Source organism: Oncorhynchus keta, chromosome 30 (genome assembly GCF_023373465.1).
Source record: "Oncorhynchus keta strain PuntledgeMale-10-30-2019 chromosome 30, Oket_V2, whole genome shotgun sequence".
NCBI lineage: Eukaryota > Metazoa > Chordata > Actinopteri > Salmoniformes > Salmonidae > Oncorhynchus > Oncorhynchus keta.
The window spans coordinates 48,414,924-48,426,313 of record NC_068450.1 but is presented as its reverse complement, the minus strand read 5'-3'; positions in this window follow the sequence as shown (position 1 = coordinate 48,426,313).

The following is an 11,390-nucleotide window of genomic DNA, read 5'->3' as shown; positions in this document are numbered from 1 at the left end:
TCTATACATACCAGTTCAAATGGCTGTGTTGTCATAATGTTTGTCAGAGGAGCTCTTGTTGCATGGGCTGGCTTTTTCTGCTTGACACAGCTACACCTTTTAGTCACATAGTGCTCGATGTCAGATTGCATATATGGCCAGAAGAAGCGGTCACGTACTAGTGATACAGTGCGGTCAGTACCTTGGTGTCCCATGTTATTGTGCAACTCTTCCATCACTTTACCTTTGTACTGCTCTGGTAGAACTAACTGCTTGCGGGCTGTAGTGATTCTGTACAAAATGCCATCACTGTCTATTGTCAATTTGTCCCATTCTCTGAATAGGCATTTTGTCTTTGGACTGAATTTCTTTTGCTCTTTAACTGGCGGTTTGGAACCCGACAGTTTGAAATTGAGCACAGGACGGATGACTGGATCAGATTCTTGTGCTTCTCTAATCCCATCTTTTGGGATCGAGCTGGTTGTTGCAGTGGTTGTCTCACCTTCAGCTGATACTGACATAGATGCAGCTGAAAATGACCAAGGTACAACAGCCTCTTTCTGTACCTCAACTGCTTGTATCGTGGCGGCGATGGTGTCTGGTGGAAGCTCCTCAGAACATTCTCTCATCAGTGACTCTACATCCAGTGGCATCCTTGACAAAGCATCTGCATCACCATTCTCTCTGCCTGGCCTGTACTTTATTGTAAAGTGGAAATCAGCCAAGTCTGCAACCCACCTGGAAGTGGTTGCGTTCAGTTTTGCAGTAGACAGAATGTAGCAGAGCGGGTTGTTATCGCTGTATACAGTGAAGGTGGGAGCATAGTACAAATAGTCATGGAACTTATCAGTGATTGCCCATTTTAGAGCTAGAAATTCTAGCTTGCTCGAGTGGTAGTGATAGTTCTTCTCAGCTGCTGTTAAAGTTCGAGAGCCATAAGCAATGACCCTAAGCTTCCCCTCTTGCTTTTGATAAAGAACTGCTCCCAAGCCTTGGTGTGACGCATCAGTGTGTACAACAAATGGCTGAGTGAAATCAGGGAAACCTAAAACTGGTGGGTGAAGCAAACACTCAATCAGCTGTTCAAGTGCCTGTTGATGCTGGTCAGTCCACAGGATTGGCTTGTTTGAGGGCACCACATGACTTACTTTCTTTGTTTTTGTTTTCCGTGGGTGGTCAGATAATTTCTCTGAATCTGCTTTCAGGAGGTCATACAGGCAGCTGGCACTCCTAGAAAAGTCTTTGATGTACTGTCTGTAGTACGTGAGTAAACCAAGCATTTTTCTGAGCTGGCCCACAGTCCCTGGTCTGATTTCTTTCAATGCTCTTACTGCTTCAAAATCGGCTGGGTCAACTCGGCTGCCCTCTGCAGACACTATTCTGCCCAAATAACGGACCTGGGGTTTAAAGAGATCACACTTACTTGGTTTGAGTTTAATGCCATACTCTCTGAGACGCTGCAAAACTTTTCGCACATCATTCACATGGCTGTTGAATGTTTTACTGAAGACTAGCGTGTCGTCCAGATAAGGAATGCAGATGTTATCCCGGAGCCCTTCCAAACACTCCTCCATACACCGCTGAAAAGCTGCAGGAGCGTTCATGAGGCCGAATGGCATACGTATCCACTCATAGAGTCCCCACGGTGTCACAAATGCTGTCAGTGGTCTGCTTTCTTCAGAGATGAACCCCTGGTGATACGCTTTCCCCTGATCTAAGAGGGAGAACCAGGAATTACCACCTAAACTGTCCATGATGTCTTGGAAAAGAGGGATGGGCTGGCGGTCGGGATGTGTCTTTCTGTTCAGATCTCTGTAATCTATACACAACCGGAGGGTCCCGTCCTTCTTACGAATGCACACGACAGGTGAGGAATATGAAGAGTTTGACTTCCTAACCCAGCCCTGGACTATGAGGTCATAAATGTAACCCTTCATCTCCTGATACAGTGGCCTGGGCACTGACATGTATGTGCGCTTTACTGGTTCAGAGTCCTTTAGAGAAATAGTCATTTTCAATCGTTCAATGCAGCCAATGTCATTGTCTGATCTGGAGAAGGAGTGACACTCTTCTCTAAGCATTTGCCTAACAACCTCTCTCTGTTCTTCGGTTAGGTGAGTTAAATCTACTGGTGGATCCCACTGTTCAGTAGCAGTACATGGGGTTCGAACGCTGGTGTGATTCACTGTGGCTGAGGTGACAGTTTTTTCAAAGACTTGGGCAGGTAACACAGTCATAATGGTTTGTACTGTACCGATTATTGTGCGTCCTAGCAGGGCAATGTCGTGGTCAGTGGGGTTAGAGACATCAAGCAGGATAACTGGAAAAACACCTTTACTGACTCTGACTAGTGTGTCAAAGAACTCAAGGTCATCTGGCCACTGCGGGTTCAGGTCTGGCTGGAAAAGCATTGTCATGTCATCTTTGAAAGGCTGGGAAGCTACACGGCACTCAATCTGAATGCTACTGTGTTTTGGTACAGCAACCTTCTCTTTCTTGGTTTTCACTGCGTATTCATCTGTCTGTTCTGCGCTAACAGCCTGTATAAAAGCTCTCACCTTGTTTCTTTTGAGGCTTGGGAAAGCTGTTTTTACTGTACTGTATCGTTTAGTCTTTTCGGTCATTGTCAGGATGTGCTCGATAACATTGAAACCTATGATGGGATGAGATAGGTGACAGCCTTTCATTACCAGCACTGGGATGATCAGTTCCTTTGTTTGGTCAATTTCAGAGGCTAGACGAAAAGTTGTTTCAATCCATCCCAGGTACAGCATTTCAGTCCCATTTGCTGCAGTCAACCTTAGATCATCAGGTGAGTCCAGGATTTCTGAAACATCTCTCAGTCTTGCGTTTGGGAGAGATTCCTCTTTCCATCGTTCATCAATGACCGATACCTGAGATCCCGTGTCCCATAGAGCTTGGAGGTGGTGGCGATTCAGGTGACACTCAATAAGGCACTGTCTGCCGACTAGCGAGGTGACCTTACGGGGGTGGCAACCTTGAGCTAGGGATGGTAAGGAGTGGGCATTTTTCTCTGTGCAGGAAAACCCTTCACTGGTAGAGTAAATTTTCAGGTGAGTGCATTTTTTCTTATGTTTAGTCCAATGTTGGTTTTGACATACTTTGGAACAGTACAGTGTCTCTTTACATGATGAACATTGTTTCAGGTTCTCAAATGACTCTTCTCTGGCACAATTTGCACATTTCTGGGACTTTTTGGTAGCTACGGTTAACACTCGTCCCTCAGCGGTAACCCGTTTCCGTTTAAAGGGGCCTCCTTGATGGTCTGGCTCCCGGATTTTACATCCAGCTTGAAAATGTTCTCCACTCCCACATCGGAAGCAGGTGTGTGCAGCGTGCATCTGTTCTGGCCTGCTGGCAGACAAAACACCTCCTTGGAGCTTGAGCTGAGTGGTTGGTATACCGGTTAGGTGCATATTGATGCTGTGCAGGGTCAAGTGCTTGGGACCGACTGTAGTTGCTGTAATACTGCTGCTGGGAAACAGGTGGCTGGGGGTCCCTATCTGGCCTCCTAACTGGGGGTGGGGCATAGGCACAAGGCTGTGACTGAAACATAGGCTGCTGTAATGTCTCCTTAATCTGAGCAATCTCTGCACTGAGACCTTTTAGAGAAGCTACACCTGTCTTAAGTTCAGCTAACTCTGTTAACAGTTCTGCGGGTATCGTAGCTTTGGCTTCCTTCACAGGACACTTTGCAGATGGCATATCCTCTAACTGGACTACACTTACAGTTGTAGCAGGCTGTGGGGCATTAAACCGCTTTTTGTTTCGTCTTTCTCTCTCATTAGCACAAGCAATGTTAAGCTTCTCTAGCAAAACCTCATCTGATGTTTCACTCTCTAGCAGGAGAGGCTGCATGTCTATCCTGATACTGTCACTCTGAGACCCGTAAGGACTGTGTGTAAACACATGCTCTGGACTAGAGCAGGGTCATACTTAAGCCCTGATTCTGACTCCTGGGATGCAAACAGTACTTTTTGCCTCAAATCTAAAACGCGCATCAGGAAGCTTTGAGGGGTCTCCTTGCTATGCTGTGCTTCTGAAGCTAGCTGTTTGTAAAAGCTCTGTTGCACTCTTCTCTTGGAAGTGGGAACGCAGGATACATCTAAGTGTGGGAAGAGTTAGCTGGGGTTTACCTTCCAAGTAGCTGCGTAGCTGTGACCCTGGAGAAATAGCCCTGACTACTGCGTCTACTATTTCTACCTCAGGATATCCTCTGTTAAGTCCCTTTTCAACCTGATGGGCAAGGCTGGAAAAAATCAGTTTTTCTTTTTGGCCCGGTTCACCTATCTGACCAGAAATTGTAAACTCTTTGCGCCAGTATGAGCTGGGCTGTGCATTGGGTGAGAGCGGCACGCTCCCCTGAAGATTGGCATGGTGTTGGGGCTGACGCAGAGAACCACTGACTTTGGCTGCAGTAATCTGCTCAGTTCCCGCCCCTTGTTGTGGGGTTACAGTTCTCAGTTCCTCTATTCTGTGATGTGTTCCAGCTGGTTCAATATCATGGTCAACTTGCCCTGTTTTGTTATCTCTGCCACTGATCATCTCTGTCATTTCGTCTCTAAGTAGCAACAATTCCGACATGCCGCCATCTTCTAACTCTGTGACTTCCTCTCTCTCAAGGAACATCATAATGCGAGTCATTAATGCTATGCGGGATTTGTCTTTAACATCTCTTCTCTGTTCGCCTGATATTTCAAGGAAATCACATATCTCTAGTAATTTGTCTTTAGTCAGGGTGTGTAATTCTCCTACTACCTCTTCCTGTAGTTCTTCCAAGGCGCTTGTCATGTTGACAGAACAGGAGGAACTTTTACTGTGCAGGAGTTGACTCTGAATTAGATGGTCCTTACTGTCTCTGATGGTCGATCAATGGCATCAGTTGACACGTACTTAACCACTAACTTCCAACTTCCCCCAAACAGCAACACTTTCCTCACTGCAGCCTGCCTGAGTTGTTATGTGGAGATTTAGCTGGCTCGGAATTCAGCGACCAGGGTGTGGAAACTGGACATCTGAGCAGCTATCTCAGCTGTGCCTCCAAAAATGTTACGCCCCTGAAAACAGGGGAGAAATAATCACGAGAGTGATACGGTGTTGTATTCTCAAGTAAACATTTAGTTCAATGAGAAAAGACCGCAAATTTCCCCAGGAATATGCGTGGAGACCAGAGCAATCGATCTCCGGCTCATTAGCTTAAGAGCATTAACATTAACATCACAGATTAACACTTTTAGGCACCACAAAATAAAGTAATCAATATAACGTTTACACATTACTCTCACAATTCGTACCCTTTGACAGATTTGAACTTTAACACAATTATATGAATGTTATCAATCTCTATCAACTAATACTGAATGCATCTTTTTAACCTTAGATGTTTTAAGATCCTCACATACTATGAACTTACTAATACTTTTCAATGTATAACAGGCTATGAATATGTCCTTTAACCTGTCACATATATAGCCTCGCTATTGTTACGTTCCCCAGTTTCTGTGTTGTTGTGGGTTTGTATGTGTGTGTATTTCAGGAAATGGAATCCTGGATTCCTAAAGCAGCTGATTGGTCGGCCCCATCGATGATTGGAGCTCTGAACCCTCCCTCTTGTCAGGGGAAACAGCTGTCTTCAATTACCAACTCCTTCTCAATAAGAGCCAGTGTTCCTTTTTTAGGAAGAGAGAGCTTCTTTGATGTCTTGTATTGGTTGTTAGTCCATGAAAGTGTTTGTTGAAAGTATTTTGTAGCTGCTAATCCTGAGGTATGTGTATGCCAATACATTCATTATTCTGTTTTATTTGTTCCCTGGGGGGAAGAGGAACACACCTTGGGAGTGTTTAGGCAAGAGGCCTGGGGGCATACATATCCTGTAGTCTTTACTCGGTCTATACACACTAGGTAAGACCTAGGCGGATCACCCCCTGTATTTTGGTTAGCGTGCCAGGAGGTGCTAAAAGATTAGGTAAGTAGTGGGTAGGCAGGTAAGGGAGGAGAGAGGACTCTTGACTTTTATTTTCTTTGCTTTGCTTCCGTCCAGCTCCTTTTCCCCACAATACCGTGTTAGGAATTTTAATAAATCCCTGTAAACGGTAATTTTCTCTGCCTCTGTTGTCCTTCCCCTGCACCTACAATTACATACCTTTTTCACTCCACTGGGAGTTGAGTTGTAGCAGGGTGTTGCGTTCCCTCCGCCAAGAGACATACGTAAGTGATTTTACTGCTCCTCTTTAAATTAGTTAAGGGCACAGGGCGAGACCCAGGTTCAGACACGGGAGGCAGATAGTTTGAGTCTCTGATATGTATTATAATCCAAGGGGCAGGCAAGTAAATAGTTGTGGACAGGAAAAAGATCATAAGGTCATAGTCCAGGAGGTACAGAGTGGCAGGCAGAAGGGTCAGGCAGGCAGGGTCAGAGTCAAGGCAGGCAAAGGTCAAAACCAGGAGGAAAAGCAGGAACACAGAACAACCTTATGGTTGACTTGGCAAGATGAACTGGCAACAGGAAACACTGGAATAAGTACCCAGGGACTAATGGAGAAAACAGGTGACACCTGGAGGTGGGTGGAGATGATGACAAAGACAGGTGAAACAGATCAGGGTGTGACAATTTGTTAGATTACAAAAAATGTATATATATATTTGTAATATTTTTTTTAAGGGCTTGCAAGTAAGCATTTCACTGTAAGGTCTACCCCTGTTGTATTTGGCGCATGTGACAAATACAATTTGATTTGAAGTATGTGATGCTTGGTGTGTGGATACGGTGTATTTTAGGCTCTGCAATCCAATTTTTCCCACACCTAAAGTTAGTGGTGGCACGTTCCAGGTTGTCTTTTTTGCAGTCATCTCAGTAGATTTCTACATGATATTGATGGGGTTTGTGGGGTGTTAGTTAGTGTGTGCATGTGTGTGTAGTTAGTGTGTGCATGTGTGTGACCTGTTCTTATTATTGTTGTCTTTACCGCCCATGCTTCGTGCTTCGTAGTCAAGCAGGCGTCACCTGTATGCAGGTACACTACCGGTCAATGGTTTTTCTTTATTTTTACAATTTTCTACATTGTAGAATAATAGTGAAGACATCAAAACTATGAAATAACACATATGGAATCATGTAGTAACCTGGATCTTACTGGACCTGATTGGAGTCTACATGTAGAAAATTCAATTGATTGGACATGTTTTGGAAAGGCACACACTTGTCTATATAAGGTCACACAGTTAACAGTGCATGTCAGAGTAAAAACAAAGCCATGAGGTTGAAGGAATAGTCCTTAGACCGCAGAGACAGGATTGTGTATGCATTGAAGGTCCCCAAGAACACAGTGGCCGCCACCATTCTTAAATGGAAGAAGTTTGGAACCACCAAGACTCTTCCAAGAGCTGGCTGTCTGGCCAAACTAAGCGAACATGGGAGAAGGGCCTTTGTGAGGGAGGTGACCAAGAACCTGATGGTCACGCTGACAGAGCTCCATAGCTCCTCTGTGGAGATGGGAGAACTTTCCAGAAGGACAACCATCTCTGGTGGAGTGCTGCAATCAGGCCTTTATGGTAGAGTGGCCAGACGGTTGGAGTGTTTGAGTGTGCCCCTGACTATTCTTAAATAAATAAACAAGAAAATTGTGCCGTCTGGTTTGCTTAATATAAGGATTTTTTTATTATTTATACTATATTTTTGAAATTACATTTACTTTTGATACTTAGGTATATTATTTTAGACTTTCACTCAAGTAGTATTTTACTGGGTGACTTTCACTTTGAGTCATTTTCTGTATCTTTACTGTTACTCAAGTATGACAATTGGGTACTTTTTACACCACTGTCTAAAGGACTTTCAAACCAAGAGGAATCAGATTCTCTGGTCTGATGAAACCAAGATTGAACTCTTTGGCCAGATGCCAAGCATCACGTCTGAAGGAAACCTGGCACCATCCCTACGATGAACCATGGTGGTGGCAGCATCATGCTCTGGAGCTGTTTTTCAGCGGCAGGGACTCGGTGACTAGTCATGATCGAGGGAAAGATGAACGGATAATAGTACAGAGAGAACCTTAATGAAAACCTGCTCCAGAGCAGACTGGGATGAAGGTTCACCTTCCAACAGGACAACAACCCTAAGCACACAGCCAAGAGAATGCAGGAGTGTCTCTGAATGTCCTTGAGTGGCCCAGCCAGAGCCTGGACTTGAACTCTATCTAACATCTCTGGAAAGACCTGAAAATAGCTGTGCAGTGACGCTTCCCATCCAACCTTGAGAGGATCTTCAGAGAAGAATGAGAGAAACTCCCCAAATACAGCTGTGCCAAGTTTGTAGTGTCATACCCAAGAAGACTCAACTGAGTAAAGGGTCTTACATTTACATTTAAGTCATTTAGCAGACGCTCTTATCCAGTGCGACTTACAAATTGGTGCATTCACCTTATGACATCCAGTGGAACAGCCACTTTACAATAGTGCATCTAAATCTTTTAGGGGGGGGGGGTGAGAAGGATTACTTATCCTATCCTAGGTATTCCTTAAAGAGGTGGGGTTTCAGGTGTCTCCGGAAGGTGGTGATTGACTCCGCTGTCCTGGCGTCGTGAGGGAGTTTGTTCCACCATTGGGGGGCCAGAGCAGCGAACAGTTTTGACTGGGCTGAGCGGGAACTGTACTTCCTCAGTGGTAGGGAGGCGAGCAGGCCAGAGGTGGATGAACGCAGTGCCCTTGTTTGGGTGTAGGGCCTGATCAGAGCCTGGAGGTACTGAGGTGCCGTTCCCCTCACAGCTCCGTAGGCAAGCACCATGGTCTTGTAGCGGATGCGAGCTTCAACTGGAAGCCAGTGGAGAGAGCGGAGGAGCGGGGTGACGTGAGAGAACTTGGGAAGGTTGAACACCAGACGGGCTGCGGCTTTCTGGATGAGTTGTAGGGGTTTAATGGCACAAGCAGGGAGCCCAGCCAACAGCGAGTTGCAGTAATCCAGACGGGAGATGACAAGTGCCTGGATTAGGACCTGCGCCGCTTCCTGTGTGAGGCAGGGTCGTAATCTGCGGATGTTGTAGAGCATGAACCTACAGGAACGGGCCACCGCCTTGATGTTAGTTGAGAACGACAGGGTGTTGTCCAGGATCACGCCAAGGTTCTTAGCGCTCTGGGAGGAGGACACAATGGAGTTGTCAACCGTGATGGCGAGATCATGGAACGGGCAGTCCTTCCCCGGGAGGAAGAGCAGCTCCGTCTTGCCGAGGTTCAGCTTGAGGTGGTGATCCGTCATCCACACTGATATGTCTGCCAGACATGCAGAGATGCGATTCGCCACCTGGTCATCAGAAGGGGGAAAGGAGAAGATTAATTGTGTGTCGTCTGCATAGCAATGATAGGAGAGACCATGTGAGGTTATGACAGAGCCAAGTGACTTGGTGTATAGCGAGAATAGGAGAGGGCCTAGAACAGAGCCCTGGGGGACACCAGTGATGAGAGCGCGTGGTGAGGAGACAGATTCTCGCCACGCCACCTGGTAGGAGCGACCTGTCAGGTAGGACGCAATCCAAGCGTGGGCCGCGCCGGAGATGCCCAACTCGGAGAGGGTGGAGAGGAGGATCTGATGGTTCACAGTATCGAAGGCAGCCGATAGGTCTAGAAGGATGAGAGCAGAGGAGAGAGAGTTAGCTTTAGCAGTGCGGAGCGCCTCCGTGATGCAGAGAAGAGCAGTCTCAGTTGAATGACTAGTCTTGAAACCTGACTGATTTGGGATAGCCCAGCCCGGGATAGAACCAGTGTCTGTAGTGACTGAAGGGGTTAAACCAAGGCCTTATACCTTTTTAAAGGGTTAATAAATTGTAATGATAAACTGTAAGGGCTACTCTTTAGGAGAAAAAAATAAAATAATTTGTTGCCAGGGAAAGTCACACAAGGAGGACTGGGGAGGCTATGTGTTACAGGATGTCTTAGACATTTTGCAGAACCCGGGGAGAGCTATCATATACTGTACTCTGTACCAACTTCTGCCTACAATTGTATTACTAAAGGAGATTTGTAATACTTAAAGAGTCTGTGTTTACTTTCCATTACTAATATATGTTTGATAATTATATAGACCTGATCATCAGAGGAAATTGACCAAAACGACTCCTCTAGCACTAAGATGCAGTGCCTTGGACGGCTGCGCCACTTGGGAGTTTGGGAATTTCAGATTTTTTTCACCCAACTTTGAACCTAACTCCAATGTCATTGTGTCATTTTTTGTTGATTTCACATTAAATTCACGTTAGTTAACAAATTAAATCAAAAATAGACATTGAACTGACATCTGTGCCCAGTGGGCAGTTGATCTGGACATTAATAAATCATCTCTAAGGTCTGCCATGACCAACATGACAAGAGGAAAACTCCTCATGCACTTCCCAATTTTGAAAATGCACCCTGTGCATTCTATTATTGCAACTTTCAAGAGTAAGTTGAAAGCCTGACAAGGCAGATGGAAGATGATGGATGTGTATTCTTTAGTTAATGGTCTGGAACTGTTTGGAAAGTGGAGTTAACATGTTAACATGACCAGATGTTGGGAGATGGAGAGAATTTGAAGGACCCTTGAAGGAAGCTTAATTTGATGGGCCAAATGTCACTGTCACTCTGAGGTCGTGGTGTGGTCCTTTTGTGGAGGTCAGTGCTTTTTGACCACATTCGGTCATGTGGTTGAACCTCCGGTCGAGCCCCAGGGTCAAAAGAAAACCAAGGCAGCTGGGGTTGTGGGGGTTCTATTTGTGTTTCAGTGTTCCTCTCAGCTGGGTGCGTAGGTGTGAGAGCAAAAGAGAATGAGACCGAGAAAGGATTCGGTTATAATTTTTGTGTGTGTATATATGCAGCAGCGGTAAACAATGATGTTTTCCCATATCCTCCAGATGCTGATAAAATGGTCAGATGAAACTATTTCCCCAACACACTCCACCAGCGGTCATACAACACGCTCTCTCAAAGAAGACTGAAGGTGCCTTTTCTTCTATTTTCTTATCCAATCCTTTCTTTCCTGCTGTAGTTTGAAAAAAATATGTCCATAAACAGGGCCTGTGAGAACAGAACAGTAGCTCAGTGGGGTATGGAACACTTTGTACTTGATATGATGACAGGCGTTGCATAAGACTTCATATCTGCCTGGCTTCTGAGCTCCAGTCATCTAGTACTGCACATGTGTGTGAGAGAGAGACCCTTTCTGGCTGCCTTATTAAGCCCTGTCTGACACTAACCAGGAAGGAAGTAATTTGCTTAACATGAGCTTCCTATGGTCTCCTTCTAAAAGGGGAAAATGTTTGCAGGCAGCAGGAAAAGGCAACAATACTAAAAAGTCCAAGAATATCCCGATGGGAGTTATGGGGATGCAAATGTGCAGGTATCTTCTGAATGGAGAGAGGACATGG